The sequence below is a fragment of the Symphalangus syndactylus genome, chromosome 17 (assembly GCF_028878055.3).
Source record: "Symphalangus syndactylus isolate Jambi chromosome 17, NHGRI_mSymSyn1-v2.1_pri, whole genome shotgun sequence".
Taxonomy (NCBI): Eukaryota; Metazoa; Chordata; class Mammalia; order Primates; family Hylobatidae; genus Symphalangus; species Symphalangus syndactylus.
The window spans coordinates 50,388,341-50,409,452 of NC_072439.2; positions in this window are offsets into that span (position 1 = coordinate 50,388,341).

The following is a 21,112-nucleotide window of genomic DNA, read 5'->3' on the forward strand; positions in this document are numbered from 1 at the left end:
AAAATCAACTGAAACTGGATCATATGCCTAAATGTAACATGTGAAACTATAAAACTCATAGAAGTTAACACAGTAGAAAGTCTAAATGACCTTGGATTTGGCAATGACATTTTAGACAATGAAACCAAAAGACACAATTCATGAATAAGAAAGTTGACAAAGTGGATTTCACTAAAATTAAAAATTTCTTTTCTGTGAAAGATAACATCAAGAAAATGAAAAACAAGCTACAGACTAGGAGAAAATATTTGCAAAAGACATGTCTGATAAAGGACTGCTATCCAAAATGTACAAAGAACCCTTAAATCTCAACAATAATAAAACAACCCAATTAGAAAATGTGCCAAAGACCTTAAAATACATCTCACCAAAGAAGACATATAGATGGTGTCTTAGTTTGTTTCAGCCACTATAACAAAATACTGTAAACTGGGTAGCTTCTAAACAACTGTTAGTTAATTTATGTCTCATAGTTCTGGGGGCTGGGAAGTTCAAGATCAAGGCTCCAGTCGATTCAGGTTCTGGTGAGGGCCCGATTTCTGGTTTTTCACATTGACTTCTCACCATGTCCTAACATGGTGGAAGAAACAAGGCTGCTTTCTGGGACCTCTTTAATAGGGGCATTAACCCCATTTATGATGGCCCTGCCCTTATGACCTAATCATCTCCCAAATGCCCCATATTCTATTACCAACATATTGGTGAATAGGTTTCAAAATTCTAGAGAAATACAAATATTCACACCATAGCAGATAGCAAAGAAGCGTGTGAAAAAATCATTCATATCATATGTCATGAAGGAAATGTACATTAAAACAATGAGACATCACTACATACCTATTAGAATGGTGAAAATGAAGAACACTGACAACATCAAATGCTGACAAGGACGTGGGATGAACACAGTTCTCTTTTACTGCTATGGGAAAGAAAAATGGTACAGCTACTTAGGAAGATGATTTAACAGGTTTGAGGGTTGGACTTTTTTTTTCTTTTGGTTTGACTGGTTTTTACAAAACTAAACATACTCTTACTATACAATCTAGTAATCATGCTCACACAAAAATCTATATGCAAATGTTTATAGCAGCTTTATTTATTATTGCTGAAACTTGGAACCAACAGATGCTCTTCAGTAGGTGAATGAACAAATAAATTGTGGTACTCCCAGACAATGGAATATTATTCAGCATTAAAAAGAAAGGAGCTATCAAACTATGAAAAGATGATGTATCTTAAATGCATATTACCAAGTGAGAGAACTCAGCCTGAAAGGCTACATATGATATGCTTCCAATTATATAACATTCTGGAAAATGTAAAACTATGGATACAGTAAAAATATCAGTGATTACCAGGAGTTGGGGGAGAAAAGATGAATAGGTAGAGCACAGAGGATTTTTAAGTTAATTGAACTATTTGGTATAATACTATAATTGGGGATACATATTATACATTTGTTCAAATCCATAAAATGCACAACATCAGGAGTGAGCTGTAATGTAAACTATGGTCTTTGAAGGATAGTGATGTGTCAATGTAGGTTGTTCAAATTTAACAAATATATCACCCTGGCTGGGGACATTGATAATGGGGGAAGCTATGCATGTGTGGTGGTAGAAAGTACATGGGAAATCTCTGTACCTTCCTCTCGATTTTGCTGTGAACCTAAAACTGCTCTAAAAAATAAAGTCTCATCTTTAAAAACCAAGTCTTGAAGACATCTGAATCCAACTAACCTCTTAGGAAAAACTGAACTAAAAAAATGGAGATTTTAACATTCCTCTCTTAGTAATTGGTATAATAAGCAGATAGAAAATCAGTAAGGTTCAAGAACAGCCTGGCCAACCTGGTGAAACCCCATCTCTACTAAAAATACAAAAATTAGCCGGGTGTGGTGGCACACAGCTGTAGTTCCAGCTACTAGGGAGGCTGAGGCACAAGAATCGCTTGAACCAGGGAGGTTGAGGTTTCAGTGAGCAGAGATTGTACCAGTGTACTCCAGCCTAGGTGACAGAGTGAGACCCTGTCTCAAAACAAACAAACAAAAAAAAAAAAATTAATAAGAATACTGTCAACCAACTTAAGAACACTCAACCCAAAACTGCAGAACACACATATTTCTCAAGTGCATATGAAAATTTTACAAGTAAAATTTGTATTTCTTAAATAACAAATATAATAATTAATATATACTTCTAAGTAAGTATATTAATTACTTTAAAAGTACATGAATCATGCAAAGTATGTCTTTGAATTAAGCTAAATGATAAAATTGAATTAAATTAAACTAAAGTGATAGTTAATGGAAACTACTTGGAAAACCCCCAAAGATTGGGAAATTAAATAAGACACATCCAAATAAGTCAAAGAAGAAGAAAATAATAATAATATAACAGAAATCAATAAAATGGAAAAAAGGAAACAATAGAGGAAAACAATGACACCTAAAGTCAGATCTTTAAAGAGATTAAAAAAATTTATAAACTTCTAGCCAGACTGATTAATAATAGAGAAGACAGATTTCTAACATTAGAAATGGAAGAGAAACATCACCACAGAGATCTTACAGATCTCAAAAGGATAATAAAATAACATTATGAAAAACTTCGTGCTAAGTAATTTGATAATTTGAGAGTGGCTTGAAAGACAAAAACTACCAAATCTCATTCAAGAAAAAATGGATGACCTATAGCGATTTGAGAAATAGATAAATAATAAGTCTATATCTATTAAATAAATTGAATTCAAATTTTATATACTTCCCACAAAGATAAATCTGGGCTGAGAGGGTGCACCGATGAATTCTACCAAACATTTAAATAAGAGTGATGCTAAGCTTACACTAAATCCTCCAGAAAATGGAAGAGGGGTGAACACTACTTATTTTATGGGGCCGTATTAACCTAATACTATGCAGATAGACATTAGAAGAGAAGAAAACTAAACACAGACACAGCAATTCTCTGAAAAGTTGAAAGAACTAGAATTCAGAAATATGTGAAAAGGACAGTACATTCTGTTAAATTGAGTTTTATCTTAGGAATGTACTGTTGGCTTAACATTTAAAAACCAATCAATGTAATTCGCCATATTCATAGATAAAAAAGAAAAAAAATTATATGATTATCTCAGTAGACATAGGAAAAGCACTTAACAAAACTCAACATCCATTATGATAAAAGCTGTCAGCAACTAGGAATAAAAGGAAACATGAGAGAATTTGTTTATAAACCTAGAGTAGAGAAGGGTTAAGTATGATACAAAACTTAGAAGCCATCAAAAGTTGATAATTTCAACCATTTACTATGCAGCCATAAAAAATGATGAGTTCATGTCCTTTGTAGGGACATAGATGAAACTGGAAAACATCATTCTCAGTAAACTATCACAAGGACAAAAAACCAAACACCGCATGTTCTCACTCATAGGTGGGAATTGAACAATGAGAACTCATGGACACAGGAAGGGGAACATCACACTCCGGGGACTGTTGTGGGGTGGGGGGAGGGGGGAGGGACAGCATTAGGAGATATACCTAATGCTAAATGACGAGTTAATGGGTGCAGCAAAACAACATGGCACATGGATACATATGTAACAAACCTGCACATTGTGCACATGTACCCTAAAACCTAAAGTATAATAATAAAAAAAAATTAAAAAAAAAAGTTAGGAATTACTACATGGCAAAAATAACATTATCAATAGTGAAAGACATATGAAATAACAGGTAAAATATTTGCAATACGCATCACAGAAAAGAAGTAGTTTACTAAATTAGAAGCTCCTACAAATAAATCAACAACCTAATATCAAAGGGAGCAATGGATAAACTATTTAGAAAAAATTGAATAGTTCTTAAACATTTGCTCGAGTTCACTTGTAAAAATAAGGCATGCCAATTAAAACTAAAAAGAGATAACTCACTTTTTCCCGAGCTGATTGCCAAAGGTCAAAAAACATGTACTGTTACATGTTACAAGGACATGAGAAAACAAGCACTCTCATACATTTCGGTGGGCATGTAAATCAATGTAATGTCTGTGGATGGCAATTCAGTATATCCATCATAATTGAAAATGCATATGCCATTTGAAACAATATAATTATACTTTTGGAAATTTATCTTACAGATAAACACATTTCAAAACTGATTATTGTACACGAGTAATTATTGCACCAATATTTGTAATAGCAAAAGAGTTGAAGTAAACTCAGTCCACCAATTATGGACCAGTTAAATCAATTAAGATATGTTCATACAACAGAATATTATGTAGATGCTATACATATATGTGTGCTTGTTAAAATGAATATATTAACATATTTTAAGAAGAAAAGCAATATGTAAAATTGTATATATACATATATGTTTATTTTTGCATGCATGTATAATAAATGTTATAACATGTTTATTTTTACATGCATGCATAAGACAGACTACAGATTTCTAACATTAGAAATGGAAGAGAACCGTCACTACAGAGATCTTACAGATCTCAAAAGGATAATAAAATAACATTACGAAAAACTTTATGCTAAGTAATTTGATAATTTGAGAGTGGCTTGAAAGACAAAACTACCAAATCTCATTCAAGAAAAAAATAGATGAGCTATACTGATAGGTATAGTCATCCCTCAGTATCTGTGGGGGATTGGTTCCAGGACCTCCCACAGATTCCAAAATCTGTGGATGCTCAAATCCCTGATCTAAAATGGCATAATGTTTATGTATAACCTACACACATATCCCTGTATACCTTAAACCATCTCTAGATTTTTTATAATACCTAATACAGTTAAATGCGATGTAAACAGTTGTTATAGTGCATTATTTAAGGAATAATGACAAGAAAAAATGTCTGTACATGTTCAGTGCAAATACAATTTTTTTCCTCCAAATATTTTCAATGCATAGTTGGTCGAATCCACAGATGCAGAGGGCTGACTGTGTGTGTACTTATAATCTCTGCAAAATTACACACAAGTAAGTGATTGCCTCCAGAAATGAAAACCAAGTGCCTATAAGAGAGGGGCATACCATTTTAACATTTTGAATTGTATACTGAATACATATAACCTATTTAAATATCAATATGTTAATTAATTACAAAATAGTTATTTTAAAACTTAGTAAATTTAGCGTTGATAGCTCACGATATGTTATTCAAGTACTCTGAGATATTTAGAAATGTACCTTATATATTTTAATGTTAATTGACAGAAGACAAACTGGATTGTCTCTGTCAGAGAAGAAACACTGAAGTGGATGAATTTTTGAGCTAATTGTTATGGCTTTCCTTGTATTATAGTTTTTGCTTGAACAGAGGTGGACATGACGGGAATGGATACAGAGTGGGAAGAATAGGCTTATGTTGTCTCCTACTAGTGCAGTCTACTAAAAGCTTATAGGTGTATGCATATGCATGTGCGTATACGTGAGAGAGAGAGAGAGAGAACGAGAGAGAGAGAGACAAAGATTGAGAAACACCACACAACAGGTAATGGTGGAGGAAGGAGAGCCACAAACTAAGAAGGATCCCAATAGATACATTTTCTTTTTGTTTTTAACTTTTATTTTAAGTTCAGGGGTACAAGTGCAGGTTTGTTACATAGGTAAACTTGTATCATGGGGTTTGTTGTACAGATTATTTCATCACCCGGGTATTAAGCCTAGTATCCATTAGTTATTTTTCATGATTCTTTTTCTCTTCTCACCCTCCACCCTCTGAAAGGCACAGTTTGTGTTCTTCCCCTCTGTGTGTCCACGTGTTCCAAAAGAGATACCTTTTCTACTCTTGCTGTTACTTTGAGTCAGTAAATAGTTGTTGGGTTTTTCTTGCTTTCCCTAAATAGCTGCCTTTCAGCACATTATGGGTGAGTGCTGGTACAATATTTATTTAAGCAATGAGCAAAGGGTACATTAAGAACCTTTTGTATTGAAAGGTTATTGTTACCTTAAGATATGTTTATTACTACTTGACATTGCCAGTGTAAAACGGACTGAAGGATGAAGATGGCACCGTCAACAAAAAAGTGATTTCAGGAACTGACACCTCTCTTTGTGCTCCAGAATTGACTCAATGGCTCAAGCAAACAGAAGGACTTGATTTCCAGTTAGAATGGCAGCTTCTGCAAATACTCAGAATGTCCTTTTCTCCCCATTCAATCTTTGAAACCCTCTACTATTGCCCCAGCTTATAATTCTCGCTGGATCACCATCTATTTTCCTGTAAGACCATCATGCTTCAGCAAAATTGGAACACTCTCTCACACACACAAAAATTTGGCTTTATTATTTTTAAGTATTTTTTATCAAATTTACCTCTCTGAGCTTTGCACAACTCTCTTCTGTTGACCCTTCCTGGACCACTCCAGGCCCTTGTTATCTTCCTTTCTGAACTAAGCCCGTATTGCTCTTATGATAATTTAAGTGTTGCCTTGTCTTTTTTGAGATACAGAAATTTTGTTGAGATTGTTTTTAGATTTTATTTTGTTGGTTTTTTTCTTTTTTAATTAAAAAAAAAAAAAAACCTATTGCACTCTGGTGAGAAACAGCAACATTCCAAGGAACAAATCAGACTTCTGCTTCTGTCAATAACAGGGTGATCAGCTCCAGATTTGCCCTCCCTTCATAAAAAAACTAGGTAAGTAGACATGACATTTGATAATGGAAAGCTCAAGATTGTGTCTCCTCAGAGAATGGAATCAAATGAGGTGAGGCCTACAGTAGCCCTGGTTTTCTGCTCAGAGGTACTTTCATGATTGTGGATCAGAGAAGGGTCCTCAAGCAAAGTGCAACCTTGTTGAGATGACAAGTCACGAACCTGCAGAGGGGAAATCCATGCAAAGAAAGAGATCCAGAAATTTACTTAGGAGTCTTCTTGAGTCTTTGCTTACTAAGGTGTGCTGTCATAGGGTGAATCTCCACAAGGACAGGCAAAGGATGACTGGGCAGTTTAAAGTGAACACTTTCCAGAACTTGCAGAGGTCCAGGAGCCATTTTAATTCTGACAGGGGACTCCCAAGTGAAAACCCAGGGCACTTTTTACACACCCTAAAGGGGCCACACTTTAGTAGTGGGACTAACCTAACCTTAGAATAAAGGCTATTTTACACTTGCTCTAAGAAAACTTAAAAAAATAAATAAATAAAACTTGAGGCCAGGCATGGTGGCTCACTCTTGTAATCCCAGCACTTTGGCAGGCCAAGGTGGGCAGATTGCTTGAGCTCAGGAGTTCAAGACCAGCCTCAGCAACATAGTGAAACCCTGTCTCTACCAATAAATCAGAAAGAAAAAAATCCTGGAAAGAATAAACTTTATCCAGAAGCACTCTTTAAAGGAAGACCATAAAATCCAGACAATCAGAAATTTAATATGTCCACACACATGCATTTTGTGTGTATATTTTTATCCTCATCAAAATGCAAGAGTCATAAGAGTAGGGATTTCTCTCTATTTTACTCATGGATATATTTCGAATACCTAGAAGAAAATTTTCGCAGAGGAAGCATGCAATAAATATTTATTGAATGATTACTTATTCTTTATTGTATATTAAATATTTATATTATACAAATTCATGTCATAAAATATTTATTGCACATTAAATGTTTATAGTACACAAACTCAGCCCTCCTTGATTTGTGGCTGAAATAAGAAACATGTTCCCACAGTATCATGACTCAGATTCGAACCACGGTTGCTGTGACCACAACACAGAGTGCTAACCACTATACAGTCACTGCATGCTACTGGGGACCTGACATAAGAAACGTGTAAACGAAAAGAGACATCTCAGTTTTCAAACATTTCTTAATAAGTAAAAATAAAGATACACAATTGCAACTCTTGGTTTAGTTAGGAAAAAAATTATAAAGCAGGGAAAGTGAACTTTCCAAAAAGGAGCAATTGGTAATTCTTGATCAGCCTAATTAAGTAGTAGCTGGGGTTGCAAAATGTGTATACGCTTACCTTTTCCACAACATATCTGCATGAAACAGCATGTTCAGACTGCATCACTGTGAAAGCCCATAAGTAGTCTCCAAGGACCACTCAATATAGAGATCCAGTGCAACAATATGGTTTCTAATGAAATATGAGGATGTGACGTAAGCAAAAAAGCACGGAGTGATAGTATTATTAAAATCATCCAATAGATGTTTTATTTTTTCAAAATCTGATACATTTTCTTGTCAAAAAAAGATTTATCTAAATTATTATTATGGTAATTTTTGGTTTTGTTACAAAATAAAAACATGCATAAGAAGACCATTTTTTCACATATTGCAGCAATTAATTTACCAGAAAAATCATATATTGTTTTCTACATTCCTCCCAGCACATATTACAAATGATGAGCTCCTCTTTGCATTCTGTTGATGTATTATCATTAAAAAGTTTTCTGTGGGCTAATAAATCAAATTAATGCCACCTGAAAAATTGATGCTCCTGGGGTATTACAGTTAGCTGTCTTTAGTGCTCACCTCTCTGATCAGCAGGATCTCAAAGCTCAGTTATTTCTCCAGCTGACCTAACTTCAAAATGCCACACTCAACTTTCTAGCTGCCTTAGTTGCCTATACACCTCAAAGTTCATATTTCCGATTAAACACGCTAACTCTCTCTCTAGATGCCCGACCTCGTCTGCACACCTAGTTTCTTTTCCCCATGCTTTCCACACTTTGGTCAATGGCACCAAAATCTTCATGTTTATACATGACAAAACCCTGATAATTGTATTAGTGATCTCCTTGTTTCTTATCACCCAGATATCATTTCTCTTTCTTATGATCTCTATATTCCAAGCCTTCCTCCCAAGTCCTGCTGCTCTTCAGGACGTTATTATTTCTAATTTAGACGATGCCAGTAGATTCTCCACTACCCTCCTTGTCCTGTCTTCCCTGCTCCTGCCCAGTCTGTTCCCTAGGGCTATTGGTGGGGTAGCTCTCACTGCAGATCTAATCACACAGATCCTTAGTAAAATTCTTCAGTGGTAGCTTATACCAGCTTATGTGATCCACTGATCATCTGTTTATTTTGCCAGGCTTTTCAGTGTTTAAAGCTAAAGTGAACCGTTCTTTAAAATCAGACATTTGACACAAATATCCATATTTCTGGCTTCTCTAGAAAACTCAGTCTGACAGCACTGGGCACTGCATTTCCAACTTGGTGGCAATCAGCTGAGGCTAAGTAGAAAGTGCTGAGGGGGATGATGCCCTCTCCAGTTCCCAATAATCTGTGTGATACACTTGTACTTACCAAACCACTTCTCCTCACCTGTTTGACATTTGATGGCATAAGATATCACTTGATTTTACAGCCCCTGGCCTATCCAGACCCTACCTGAGGCTTTGACTTAATAAAATCTTTTAAAATTGTTTCTTTGTATAAAAATCACAGCTTTGCCTCTCAGTTCATGTACCTCTCAGTTCACGTTCCTCACATACAAGAAGAGGAGCAAAGACCAGATGGTCCCCAACTCTTCTAACTACAAGGACAGGCCTGGGAAAATAAATACCCTGACTTCATATTTCTTCCTCCCTCCAGAGTCTCACTAGAGCTATTCATTAACTAAACCCAATCAGAAGCTCTAGAATGGATGGTTCCGAAGCATTTAAAACCCAAAATAAACGATGAGGAGTCTAAGCATTTAATTTATCAAAATTATGATTGTGTCCCCTTGTAGAAGCAATGCTCCCTAGAACCTTAAATTCCACAGACACAAAGTTATGGGGACAGGAATCAAAAATTCTACCAGTAGGCTATTAGGTAAAATAGTGAGAGCAGCCAATCTCATCTCCATTCCTTTGTCCCTAGATATTATATTCTGACTGTGTAGATAGAGTCAAATATTAGCTGTTGGCTCAAGGGGTATTAGCTACATCCTGTAAAATGGTACCAAATCTCACAGAGTATATGTTTTTAGCTCGCACTGTAGCTGAGCTTCCTCAGGACATTGTACTCTTCTATCAAGGTAAGTGTTTTGGCCTTAACGCAAATAAGATCAAAGTGAATTCCACTGGCATCAGTCCAATGTCTCACTTCCTTTGCTTTAAAACAAATCTCCTGGTCAAAGGTAATGTGTTGTGGATTGCCATGGATACAGCAATCTGTAATCCATGAATCAAGATGCTGGCAGAAGCCCCAAATGCAGGAAAGGCAGATCTGTTCCTGAATACACGTTTGTCTGTGTGTGGACAACTGCTGCCTCCTCCATGATGAGCAGGTTGCCAGCCATTCCCTCAATATGTGATGCAGGAACTCATTGCTGTCCTCTCTGCAGTCAAATTGCACACTCAGTTGAGTGTCTAGAAGCCAGATCATCCTTAATGAGAGCAAGTTTCTGTTGTTGAGCTCACACATAATGTCCATTCTTGATGTCAGGGCCACTTTGTAGTGAACCCATCAAACAGGCACTAGTGTGCTGGAATAAGAAGCTATCTGACATCCACGATGGGATCAATTATCTACCTAATGATTAAGAGCCCTCACAGAGGAAGCCCTTGGGTAAGCATTTACATGAATCACAAATGTGTTACCCTCTGTGCCCATTATAAGAGATCCATCTATATACCTGTTCCCTAGACCTCCTTTGTCACCAAATGTGTTCATTTCAAATTCATGACCAGTCGACCAGTTCATTAGCCACAGTTTATGAATCAAGTACATTCATACATTAAGCCATCTTTCCTTCCAGAATAAGAGTTCAGCCACATGGACCACCCAAAGCTCTACACATTGTGGTGAGTCCCTTTCACCACTATTTTTCAGGGCCAACTCTGAGTGGGTCTTTAGTTCAGTAGTTCTGAACTACCCTTCTGGATCATGCAAATTCTAATAGTGTGAGACAGGAGGAGGCAGAGTCCTGTTTTCCTCACTTGTAAGGCCCTAACTCATCCAGATCATACAATGGCTTCTAAAATTTCTCTTGGATTTATGAAAAGTGCAGTATACACACACCACTACACATACACAGAAGCCCACACCAGCCTTGGCCTTGAACTAGAACGTGTTGTTTTGGAAATATTTCTTATTGAATAGCAAGTTTGTAGCACTAAAAGCCAACTAGAAATTAACCTTTCTCCAGCAGTAGAAAAAGGCAACATAAACATTCTTTTGGAGTTACAGATTTAAAAAGGAATTAAACATTGTTTTAGAGCTAGGTTGGTTTCCTCTTCTCCATTTCTATTGTCAATGAACTTACTCTGACTGGAAAGGATAGCACTGATGTCAAGGAAAGCAAACAGCACCCACTCATGTAAACAATCTCATCTGTAATTCATTAACCCCGCTACCCTCAGCCTCCTAGGAAAAGTGTGTCATTTATTAGCTTCCAATCCTAAGTTCATGTTTGTCTTTCAGTTCTGGGACATTATTGAGCAGTAAAGGAAAGAGACGTTCAATTACTGGTGACATATTTTACGTGGAATTGCCAGTTTACACCAGTGGTACAGATTGTTTACTAAATTATTTTCACCTTTGATGGAATAGATATCTCATACTCCTCATTATTTATATTTCTTACCCATTGAAGAAAGTAGAAAAATACATGTTATTAAGGTACCCCACTCTTTCTCATTCTACTATCTAAAACAAAAGAAGCAGAGACCAAAATAGCAGTGGCTACTGGAAAACAGCAAGGCCTCCCACAGCCTGGGATACTATTGGTATTTGAGACAACTCTCGATGGTATGCCAGACAATATCAGGTGGTACTCTAATCAGGCAAATAATGGTATCAGAAACCTATAATGAGAAAATTATTTTCTTTTCTAATTTGCTTCAATCCTTTAATTTCTTCATTGAAGAAAGACTCATTTGGGGGCTAGCCTTTAATATCTAATGTTTTAATAGAGAGAAAGCAGGCTTCGGGCTTAGAACATTTGGTAGTCAACAACATCTAGCTAGAACTTACCAACGTTGTTATTTTTTCATTATCTATTTATGGCAATTGATACTGATGATATAATAGTGATAATGAGATTTCTCTTTGATAAATTTTAAAAGTAAATTGTTTTAAGAAAAAAAGCTAAGTAAATAGTAGTACAAGTGATACATGAATACAATAAAAATCTCAAAATTGTGAATACAAATACAGAAATTTTGAAAACACTGTTAGAGAAAAAGAAAGATTTCATAGCAACTTAGTCCTAAAGCTAGAATTCACTCAGTATCAGTGAGGGTTTGTGTATGGGCTGTGTGTGTATATGGGTGTATGTGTATATAGGAGGGGAGTGGGAAGTTTTGAACTTTCTGTTTCCCATTTCCACATGCTGAAAAGACTATGTTATTGTCACATTTTCTTCTGTGCAAATATATATGCACACATTATATGAATATATACACATACAAAAACACACATACACGCACATATTTCAGAGATGTTTGGTAGCACTGGCTTTCTATATTGCTAAATTCTGTTTTTAAAAACTGGATGTGTTTGTGCATAATATACACATCTCTTTTTTCTTACTATTTACAATCATATTTAATCCTGAAAGTTCATTCTGAAATATCTGTCAGTTCCTTCAATTAAATGTATTATACAGTTTCATGAACATTATGTCCTTGACTATTTCTGTTTATTCACTCTCTACTTAGAATTTTAGGCTTAATAAACTCATTTTATTGAAGCAAATGTGTCTGGAGAGTTTGTTCTTCAGGAAGAATAGAGGTAATTAGGATTTTGTGTGTAGGAATAGAAGAGCCTTCATTAAACTCAGTAGTCTTATTCAGCTGAGATTAATGGCTAAAAATTATATTTTGCTACAATTATTTATATTTCTTATGCAGTCATGCAAATTATATTATTTGTTAATTTTACATAAAACAACTATGTAGACAGATAAAGATGGGGCATTTATACTATGTAGAATCAAACATTTCTTTTTCAGTGTTGAAAACTGTAATAGTAAAGTATAATTTTTCTAAGGATTATCACTTTGCTAATTTTTCACTTTCTGACATTCCATTGCATCTCCCAGCAATTATTGATACATTTTCCACTGGAAATGTTCTCACTAGGTTACTAAATGCAGATATTTCCTAAGGCACAACATATTTTTTTCCTTCCATGGAATCTTGAATTGGAGATAAAATTGCTGTGGCATTTGAACACAAGTTACTGTGTAAATAGACAACTTCTAGAGTTGCTTTTGGATTATTGAAAGTAATTTCAGTTTTCACTCATTATCGTTAAAAAAAAAAAAAAAAAAAAAGAGGAGAGTTTTGCCACATGTGCATAAGCCCAGAAGGGATGCTGTAAACTCTGAGGAAATGATTAGTAATCAGCAGGGCGCAGTGGCTCATGCCTGTAATCCCAGTGCTTTGGGAGGCCGAGGTGGGTGGATCACTTAAGGTCTGGAGCTTGAGACCAGTCTGGCCAACATGGTGAATCCCTGTCTCTATTAAAAATACAAAACTTAGCAGGGCATGGTGGTGCGTGCCTGTAATCCCAGCTACTTGGGAGGCTGAGGCACAACAATCACTTGAACCTGGGAGGCAGAGGTTGCAGGGAGCCGAGATCGTGCCACTGCACTCCAAACCTGGGTGACAGAGTGAGACTCCGTCTCAAAAAAAAAAAAAAAAAAAGATTAGTAATCGCATAAACAGATGTACACTTTGGCAAGCATTGAATCTTATAAAGACAAAAAAAGTTGGTCAAGTTTATTCTCATGTTCAAACTTTTCATTCTTTGATACAAAGCACATTTTGTAAGGCACTTTTTTTAGGCATAATAAATGTGTTTTGATATTGAATCTGTGTTTTGAATGTTACAGCTGTAATACCCTGGGACCAGGAATCACTTGTTACTCATCATGTAGATATTTTTAAACAAATACTCAGCAACAACAACAAAATAGTATGGCAATCATGTATTTTTTTTTATGTTATCTCCACAGACATTTTTTTTTCACTTAAAGGAAAATTGACATGGCAAAAGCATATCATTCAGAGAATTCTTCACCTGCAAAATATAAGTTTTTCAATTAAATTTTTAAATATATTAAAGTATAACTTTTATGACAGTCTATTAAAGAACAAATTAAATGCCTCTTTTTACAACTTACAATGTAAATTTTTGCATTTATTTTAAAATCCAATTTCTCTATATGCATCTATCATAACCTATTTTTGGTTTTCAGATAATTTTGCAACTTAAGATTCACAAATATTTTAAGGAACAAAGAAATATCATTTTTGGAGTAGCTAACGAAACTGCTGACGTTAGCTACTGCTATCGTTACTAGCTAACGAAACACTTTTTAAATAAAAGAGGAATCTTATAATAAAGTCAGAATCATACAGACATTAAGAAATAGCTGAATACTGTCAAAGCCTGTCACTTTCTCTTGGCATTAAGATAACAATGGAGATAAATTAAATAAACAGAGAAAGACGGTCCTCAAGGCCATGTCAGCAGCCAATAGTTTGAGGCCCTTATATCTGAAGACAGATTTTCTAGAAAGAGATGTAATAGAATTAACTTGGCATCCAGATATCTTCCAAGAAACTTTTGCTCTTAAACCTTGCTATAAAATTAAAATCAAATTGCAAGCTGAAATACTAGTTAAAATGAAAGAAAATCCCAAAGGATCGGAATTGGCTCAACCTATGTTATTGCGAGGTTTTGCAATGCCATTTTTTACAAATATGAGAAAATAATTTTTCAGGGCTGGTAGAAGATAGAACATTTTGTTTTACATTATTTATCTGCTGTTGAAAGGAAGACTTATTCCAAATGATTACAAAAACTATTATAAAGCAAGGATAGTGCCAATATGAATTATTGCTCCAGGCATTTAAAGCTATATTTGGGGAAGGAAATCTTTACTTATTTTATCCTGTTAAGAAAAAAGATTCAATATAATCTGAAATGCCATTTGATGTGGAGTCCTCTTGCAAATGTGTGCTGTCAGGCTGCTTTTTGTAATTACTACCTACCTTCTTGTCTTTATCACAAGCAGGTTTTACCATTTTTCTTTTCATTTTTTTCTTTTGCATGTGCTGTTTAATCATATGCTGATTAGCATTCTAATAATTCAAAGTCAGGCTCATGCTTCCAGTTCAAGACAGTTGACTGAGTATGGGCATTTATCTCTCTTCCATACCAAAATTTGATTAAAATAAAATTTTAAAAAATAATAGCAACTAAAACAACAATAGATAATTTCTGTTTACTAACTATGCCAGGCACTCTTCTGTGTGTATAGCATTTAATTATCAGGATCTCCCATTTTACAGATATAAAAGTAGAGGCATAAAATAGTTAAGGAACTTGTGTGGAGTGGTAAAACCAGTAACTGGAGGAGCCAGAGCTTGAATCCGGGCTTATGAAGTGAGCCCCTATGCTGCACTGCCAGTTAAGATATGAAAAAAGAGAAGAAGTCATTACACGTAATGAAAGTAAGAGTGGCCCCTTCAGTTGATGAAAATTTTGGAGAATTTCTGGGAGATAGCAAACAGATTGGATAAAATACAATCATATCAGGAGGAGAGAGCTATGGGATATTTAATCTAAGAAATATCTACAATACACTTAGACTAACTAGCCATCATCATGCCCTAAAATATACAATGCAGCTGCAGAATTTTTCCTAACCCTAAAGCAGGCTACTATATTAGTCAGGGTCCAACCAGGGAATGGAAATGAAGTATTTACCACAGGAGGAATTTAATACACAGAACCAATTACCCAGGGGCTGGTGCTGCTGAGAAGCCACACTGGCGATAAAAGGCAGAAACAGGAAGCAGGATGGAGTTGGTATCTCTGAAGACAAGGGGTCAGGTCACTCAGCAGCAATTTAAAGGCAACCTGTCCAGGGAAAATTGATGCTATTTCTGGAGATACTATCCAAGACAAACAGGTAAAGAGGGAGGAGGAAAAGGTGTTTTCATCATCCTTTCCCATATCTCAATCTGCTGCCTCTGTGTCCCATTGGCCAAATCCAGCCAGAACCATCTTGGGTGAAACCCAGGAAATGTAGCCTGCTGCAGTCAGTCTTCCTATGATACAGAGCAGAGCAAGGGCAAGGAATGATTCTGAGCACACAGGCTCCAGACCAGCAAGGATGTTGCTAAATAAAGTAAAAAGGCCTTCCTGGCAAGCAATCCCAGCATGGGTGTTAGGGCCAGAGATAAACAGAACAGAGCCTGACATAACCCTGGATTCCTATCATCATCAGTCATGGGGGACTAAGCTCACCTGTACTCAAAAAGGAAGACCTTAGTTAGCCTCCTTCATTCCAAGAAGCCAACTTCAGTGTAAATTGGCCCACATAACTGCAGAGGAACCCCAATATTAGTTGTCCAGAACTGTCAAACTGGTTATTCCTTCACAAATATGAAGAGACAACTGAGAGTCAGAAAATATCTGACTTTCTGAGCCTTACAGCTGACTTTAAGACTGGGAAAAATGAGCAGTTTAGAAGAGAAGGATGTGATAAATAAAAAGAACCCCTAACCCTAGAGGAAACAATGATACTGCAGAAAGAAATTTTTATTTTTTATTTAATTTTTGAAAATGACAGCTTTATTGAGATGTAATGTACATATTATAGAACTCACCCTTTTAAAGTGTATAGTTCAGTAGTTTTCAGTGTATTCACAGATGTGCACAATCATCACAATCTAATCTCAGAACATTTCCATTATTCCAAAAAGAAATACTGTACCCATTAGCAGTCACCCCCCACTCCCCCACTACTTCCAGCCCATGACAACCACTAATCTATTTTGTCCCTGTGGATTTTCCTGTTCTGAACATTTCATATGAATGGAAACATACAGATGTACATTTTGTGACTGGCTTCTTTCTCTTAGCACAAAGTTTTTTTGTTTTGTTTTGTTTTTTATTTTTCCACAGGTTATTGGGGTACAGGTGGTGTTTGATTACATGAGTAAGTTCTTTAGTAGTGATTTGTGAGATTTTGGTGCACCCATCACCCAAGCATTATACACTGCATCCTATTTGTAGTCTTTTATCCCTTGCCTCCCTCCCATTCTTCCCCCCAAGACCCCAAAGTCCATTGTATCATTCTTAGGCCTTTGAGTCCTCATAGCTTAGCTCCCACATATCAGTGAGAACATACGATGTTTGTTTTTCATTTCCTGAGTTACTTCATTTAGAATAATAGTCTCTGACTGCATCCAGATCACTGTGATTGCTGTTAATTCATTCCTTTTTATGGCTAAGTAGTATTCCATCTATAGATAGATAGATAGATACCACAGATTCTTTATCCACTCGTTTATTGATAGGCATTTGGATTGGTTCCACGATTTTGCAATTGTGAATTATGCTGCTATAGACTTGCGTGTGCAAGTATCTTTTTCATATAATGACTTCTTTTCATCTGGGTAGATAACCAGTAATGGGAGTGCTGGATCAAATGGTAGTTCTACAAGGAATCTCCACACTGTTTTCCATAGTGGTTGTACTAGCTTACATTCCCACCAGCAGTGTAGAAGTGTTCCCTGATCACCACATCCACGCCAACATCTACTGTTTTTTTATTTTTTTATTATGGCCATTCTTGCAGGAGTAAGGTGGTAATGTATTGTGGTTTTGATTTGCATTTCCCTGATCATTAGTGATATTGTGTATTTTTTCATATGTTTGTTAGTCATTTGTATATCTTCTTTTGAGAATTGTCTATTCATGTCCTTAGCCCACTTTTTGATATGATTGCTTGTTTTTTTTTTCTTGCTGACTTGAGCTCGTTATAGATTCTGGATATTAGTCCTTTGTCAGATGTATAAATTGTGAAGATTTTCTACCACTCTGTGGGATGTCTGTTTACTCTGCTGACTGTTCCTTTTGCTGTGCCAAAGCTCTTTAGTTTAATTAAGTCCCAGCTATTTATCTTTGTTTTTATTGCATCTGCTTTTGGGTTCTTGGTCCTGAAATTCTTGCCTAAGCCAACGTCTAGAAGGGTTTTTCCAATGTTATCTTCTAGAATTTTTATAGTTTCAGGTCTTAGGTTTAAGGTCTTGATGCATCTTGAGTTGATTTTTGTGTAAGGTGAGAGATGAGAATCCAGTTTTGTTCTCCTACGTGTGGGTAGCCAATTATCCCAGCACCATTTGTTGAAAAGGTTGTGCTTTCCCCACGCTATGTTTTTGTTTGCTTTGTCGAAGATCAGTTGTCTGTAAGTATTTGGGTTTACTTGTGGGTTCTCTATTCTGTTACATTGGTCTATGTACCCATTTTTATATAAGTACTATGCTGTTTTGGTGACTATGGCCTTATAGTATAGTTTGAAATAAGGTAGTAAGATGGCTTCAGATTTGTTCTTTTTGTTAGTCTTGCTTTGCCTATGTGGACTCTTTTTTGGTTCCATATGGATTTTAGAATTGTTTTTTTTTCTAATTCTGTGAAGAATGATGGTGATATTTTCATGGGGATTGCATTGAATTTGTAGATTACTTTTGGCAGTATGGTCATTTTTTCACAATATTGATTCTACCCACCCATGAGCATGGGATGTGTTTCCATTTGTTTGTGTCATGTATGATTTCTTTAAACAGTGTTTTGTAGTTTTTGCAGATGGAAAATTTTATTATTTATTTATTTTTTATTATTTTTTTTTTGAGATGGAGTCTTGCTCTGTTATTCAGGCTGGAGTGTGGTGGCACGATCTAGGCTCACTGCAATCTCTGCCTCCCAGGTTCAAGAAATTCTCCTGCCTCAGCCTCCTGAGTAGCTGGGGTTACAGACACACACCACTACATCCAGCTAATTTTTGTATTTTTAGTAGAAATGGGGTTTCACCATGTTGGCCAGGCTGGTCTTGAACTTCTGACCTCAGGTGATCTTCCCACCTCAGCCTCCCAAAGTGCTGGGATTACAGGCATAAGCCACCATGCCCAGCCTGCAGAAGGACAATTTTAAATATTTTAAATAATTATAAATTAATTTCAGAGAAAATAGCACCTGCATCCATAAAACTGGAATAGACTGCTATATATATATATATATATATATATACACACACACACATATATTCATATATATACAGACATATATATTCATATATCTACAGACATATATTCATATATATACAGACATATATATTCATATATATACAGACATATATATTCATATATATATATATATGAAGCAGTCAAAGTAAAAGAAAATGTTCTTGGAAAGGAGCTCATAAGGTTTTTTCTACATAAAATTTCAGTGAAGAAGAATCACGAATGAACATTGCTAAAGACCAAATTAGTGCCATGGAAGATAAGATTGAATAAATCTTTTAGGAAAAAAACAAAAACAAAAACATAGAAATGGAAAATATAAGATAAATAGTAAGCTCCAGAGTGACTAAATAGAACTCAAGAAGATAAGGATAATAATAATAAAGTAACACTAGTAGAAGAAAACTTCCAAAGCTCAAAAGACATGAATCTTTAAATTGAAAGAACCACCAAGGCACAAGCAAGAAAAAAAAATCGGAGGTGGAATTCCTGAAAGCAAACAACTCAATGGAGCTACTGCAATCAGAATAGGGGTGGGCTACAGGACAATCATCATCAGGATGTTTAATAAATTTCTACACTACATCTACACTAATTAGCCATTCTGGACATCTAGACATTTACTGAATTCAGTGAAGAGGGAAAGCATTCTGAAAACTTCCAGAATGTTAAAATTTGATATCAACGAAGAAATGGGAATCAGAATGGCATCAGACTTCTAATCAACAGTACTGCATGCCTGAATAAAATGGAACAGTGGCTTCAAGGTTTTGGTGGGAAATTACAGATATGGATTTAGAGATACATATAGGTATACATATGGACATAGATATAGACAAATTAGATGTAGACATAGATATAAATATAGATAGCATAAAAACAGAGGAGGGATATGCCTTGTTAGAGAAATCTTTTCTCTAGGTTAGGACTGGTAACCTGTTTATGCTTACTTTTCACTGCACTGAGCAAACTCCCACCTCACCTATATGAACTTGTAGAGCAGTCTGTGGTATTCTCTTGAGGAATTCTTGCTTTCTCTAAGAATATTTCTTGTTGCTCACACATTTCATTAATAATTTGATTAACAATTGGGTGCCTTAGTTGAAAGTAAGCATGGAGCTGGCTTGTGCCTCTAAGGAGATTTGACCTAGCCATTGCTGAATAGCAATCTACATCACATTATGGCAAGCTTAACCAGCCATAACTTCTTTTTGGTAATATAAATGTCAAGGAAACAGAGGGAAACCTGGTTCCCCAAGCTCAGGCTGATGTATTTAGACTGACTGAACTTTTAAAGTCTGTTGTACAGCATAGTTTTGGAGGATCTGGGTCCCAGGGAAAAGGTGCTGGGAGTTCCTGGATCCCTTATTCCCCTGTGTGTAATTGCAGGTAATTTCTACCAACTCGAGTAATTTCTCTCATACTCCAAGAAACTCACTGGTATATATTTTAAAGTGCTTTATAATAAGAGAAATACATATTTATTATATAAAATATAGAAAGTAGAAAGCAGAAATAAAAAATTAACCATAATTTAATCACTTAGAAAAAAATCAGTTATTTTATTGTGTCCATCCTGTGTTTTTCTTAGAAATATAAGACAACACTTCTTTTCACTTAATGCTAAAATTTATATCCTTCCATGTCAAGAAACATGCCTTTACAACATCAGCTTTTACTACTGCATAGTTCTCTATTATATGGATATATCAAAAGTAATATAATAAAAAGGCAACCCGTAGAATGGGAAAAATATTTGCAAACCATATCTGATAAGGTATTGACATCCAAACTATATAAGAAACTCATATAACTCAATAACAACAACAACAACAACAAAAGGAAACCCTCATATAACCCAATTAAAACTGGGCAAAGGACCTACATACAAATGACCAACAGAATATTTCTTAAATGTTCAACACTATTAATCAGGGAAATGTAAATCAAACCACAATGAAATTTCACCTCATACCTATTAGGGTAGCTATTATCAAAAAGTCGAAAGATAATTTTCAGCAAGGATGTGGAGAAAAGGGAAACCTTATACATTGTTGGTTGGAACGTAAATTGGTACAGCCGTTATGGAAAACAGTATGGAAGGGTCTCAAAAAATTAAAATAGAG